General features: G+C 48.0%; 1 long non-coding RNA gene across 1 annotated transcript; it reads left to right on the top strand.

Annotated features, from left to right (window-relative positions):
- The first annotated feature begins 568 nt into the window (after window positions 1-568).
- LOC128311694 (uncharacterized) lies at window positions 569-2,256 on the top strand. The gene is made up of 2 exons (XR_008290190.1): window positions 569-1,259; window positions 1,977-2,256. It is a non-coding gene; the product is annotated as an uncharacterized LOC128311694 (long non-coding RNA).
- Window positions 2,257-3,790: the final 1,534 nt, after the last annotated feature.

Below are 3,790 nucleotides of genomic sequence, written 5' to 3'. Positions count from 1 at the left end.
GGACTGTGTTAAATATTTGTCTATACAAACACACACAGAAAATAAATATTTGTCTATACAAACACACACAGAAAATAATCAAGCCTGGGGTCACCAGTTAAGTGTCCGACTCTCGGTTTCAGCTCAGGTCACGATCTCACAGTTTGTGAGTTCGTGCCCTGCGTACCACTCTGTGCTGACAGCGAGGGACCTGCTTGGGATTCTGTCTCTCCCTCTCTCTCTCTGCCCCTCCCCCACTCATGCAGGGGGTTGCTCTCTCTCTCTCTCTCTCTCTCTCCCAAAATAAATAAATAAACATTAAAAAACATAACATAATATAAACATTAAAAAAAAACCAAATCTGTTTTTTTATGAACTAATAGGGCTATGAGGGTAATGTACAGGGAAGCCAATGGGTTATTACAAAACAACCAGGTCTACTGGGCATGACATAAGTCATTCAGGTAGATCTTAGCAATTACTTATATTTATGCTGCCCTCTCAAGAACGCCACTGGAAAAGGGTGCCTGGGTGGCTCAGAATGGTGGCTTGTTACCAGAAAGAGCAAACCTTGATTAGAAGTCTGGAACTTTCAGCCCCTCCCCCCTCAACCTCTGGGGAGGTAGGAGGGCTGGAGATTGCGTGGATCATGATGGCGTGATGACACCTCCATAAAACTCCTACATGACAGGGTTTGGAGAGCTTCCAGGTTGGTGAGCACATTGAGGTGCTGGGAGATGTTCGAGGAAGGCATGGAAACTCCATGCACTGTCCCCCACTTCCTTGCCCTATGCGTCTCTTCCATTGGACTGTTCCTGAGCTGTATCCTTTTTAACGAACCGATAATAGTAAGAACAGTGTCTTCCTGAGTTCTGGGAGCCATTCTAGCAAATTATTGAACTTGAGGGGGGTGGGGGTGGGAATCCCCAGCTTGTGGCCGGCCGGTCAGAAGTACAGGCGCCTTAGGACTCGTGACTGACGTCTGAAGTGAGGGCAGGCTGGTGAAACTGAGCTGTTTAATTTGTGGGGTCTGATCCTAACCCCCGGAAGTTAGTGTCAGAATTGAACTGAACTGTGGGACATCCAGACAGTGACCGGAGAACCAGAGATCTGGTAGTTGCCATTGGAAAACAGCCAGTGGCGTTCTTGAGAGAGCGACATAAATCTGTCCATCGTTAAACGTGGACATCAGAAGGTACACGCATCTTCCGTCACAAGCGTATAGCTGACTCAGAAGCACAGTTTCATTTTTAAGACTCATATTAAGATCAAAATAGAAGGTAAGTGCTTAAACATTCTATATTATGTTCCTGTCCCAATTATTATAAGGGTCTCCTAGTTCATCTCCCCCCTTCCATTTTTGTGCTACTCTGATCTCTCTCCACCCAGCAGCCAGGGGAGCAATGCTAGACGCCCATCAATGACTCACAATTGCTCTTAGATTAAAACCCAGATTTCTTACCATGCGCTGTAGTGACTTGCACGATCCACCTTCTGTCTTTCCAGACTTATGATGATGATGATTGACAGACCACTAGCATTTACTGAGCAGCCGCTAACACCCCACATGCTTACTCTAACTTAACCCTACGACAGCCCTAGCTCTCCTCCTCTCGAGCTTCCTGAGCAGCCTCACTCTGCTCCTTTCCCTTCCAAATGCTCACAGCGCCCTTTCCCACCTCCAGATCTTTGCATCTCCTTCCCCTTGGCCCAGGGTGCCGTTGCCCCTGCTCTTCTCATGGCTGGCCTTGTGCTTTCATCGGGTGTCAGTGCACATATCGCCTCTTTGGAGAGGCTGTCCTGAGGCACCCATCTAAGCAGCTCCCTGCAATCACCATGTCCTTTCCTGCTGATGAGTCCTTGCCGATGAGGACTTATTAGAGCCTGCCAGGGTCATGTTTATCCTTTTCTCATGTTTGTTTTCCCACCTAGAAAGTTTTGTAAGCTCCATTTTGGCAGTTTGCTAACCACTGCCTTTCTCGCTGCTCTATCACCAGTGTCTAGCTGTGTATGGAACAGAGGAGATGCTCCGAATGTATTTGGTGAATGGACCGATGAGTTTACTTTAAGAATGTGGCCGAAGGGGTGCCTGGGTGGCTCAGTCGGTTAAGCGTCCGACTGCAACTGAGGTCATGATCTCACAATTCATGAGTTTGAGCCCCGCACCTGGCTCTGTGCCGACGACAGCTCAGAGCCTAGAGCCTGCTTTAGATTCTGTGTCCCCCTCTCTCTCTGTCCCTCCCCCTCTCACGCTCTGTTTCTGTCTCTCTCTCTCTCTCTCAAAGATAAATCAACATTAAAAAAAAGAAAGAATACTAAGTAAAATGCTGGGGTACCTGGATGGCTCAGTCGGTTAAGTGTCCGACTTCGACTTAGGTCATGATCTCACGGTTCATGAGTTTGAACCCCACACTGGGCTCTGCAATGACAGGGCAGAGCCTGCTTGGGATTCTCTCCCTGTCTCTCTCTGCCCCTCCCCCACTCGTGCGTGTGCACAGTCTCTTTCTGTCTCTCTCACTCAAAATAAATAAATAAACTTAAAAAAATAATATTAAGTAAAATGCTAAAAAGATTCCTGTACACTTCTTTGTAAGTAGTGAGCGCTTAACCGTGCCAGTATTTATAGATTAACAGGCCAGGTTTTCATACGGTCACTAGACCTGTGTGCATTTGTAGGCTGAGTGACCACATGAAAAGCAGGCCGGGTGAGCCTTGGGGAAACATACTTAAGTTTTCCAGACCGAGCTGGACGACTGGGTAAGTACTGCCATCCAGGCAAGAGCAGAGAGCTGCAGGACGAAGGCGTGACTGGCTGTCCGCGGAGGTCAGAGAAGCAGAGGGTGCATGCTCTTCAGATGGGAAATGGTGTGGAGTGGGCTGGAACTTGGGGTAGACGGGGTGAGGGTGGTGGGGGGTGAAGAGTGCTGGGAGACGGGAGGGGTGAGGAGGGCTGGGAGACGAGGTTGAAGGTGAGACCACAAAGGATGGAGAAAGGTGCTGAATGCCAGACAAAAGAGGACAGGCTTTATGCAATGGTCGGCCGTGGAAATGAGGGAGAACCCAGGCAATCAGAGTAGATTAATGCCCCACAGAAGAGAAGACATGGATTGAAGAAAGCAGAGACTGCAGGCAAGACATGAGGCTCTCCTTCCACTACGGTGGTACAGTCAGAAGGGAGAGGATGCGGTGCACTGATTTCACACTCAACATGTTTGCTCAGTGAATTTTCCAAAAACGCGCATTGAAATGTCCCATGCACTGTATAAACTGCTTAAAGGAAGTTTAGGCATTAGGATAGAGAGGTATATGCTTTCTTAAACCTCAGTCTGATCACTAATGTGTACAGAAGCATTGCATGTCCTTAAATGAAGGACTGCAGATACAATTTGTAGCAAATCACAGGATTAGAGACTGGAAGGGCCTGCAGGATAAACCTATGTCTTCATTTTCACTGTGTGGCCTTGATCTTTTGCCGGGGGCTTCTGCACATGCCCGACCATGCCACACACTTGGCCAGCTCATTTTGCTCTCGCTCTTAGCTCTCTGTTTCTCTCTCCCATCCCTGCCAGGTGAAATCCCACTGATTCTTCCTGCCAAGGTACACAGTCATGTCTGATGCCTTCTGTAACTTTGTTCAGGTAAAATCAATTGCTCTGCTCTATGCTCCTGTGTCACTTGCATGGAGGTCTATTATATAAATACATATGGAGGTATAGTCATGTGGGGATTAACGGGGCAGGCCCTAAAGCCAGACTGCCTGGGTCTGCTTTTGACCAGCCATGTAAATTACTGCACTGCTCCGAGCTTTAGT

The sequence above is a fragment of the Acinonyx jubatus genome, chromosome D1, assembly GCF_027475565.1.
Source record: "Acinonyx jubatus isolate Ajub_Pintada_27869175 chromosome D1, VMU_Ajub_asm_v1.0, whole genome shotgun sequence".
Lineage (NCBI taxonomy): Eukaryota > Metazoa > Chordata > Mammalia > Carnivora > Felidae > Acinonyx > Acinonyx jubatus.
This window is presented reverse-complemented; position numbering and strand designations above follow the sequence as displayed.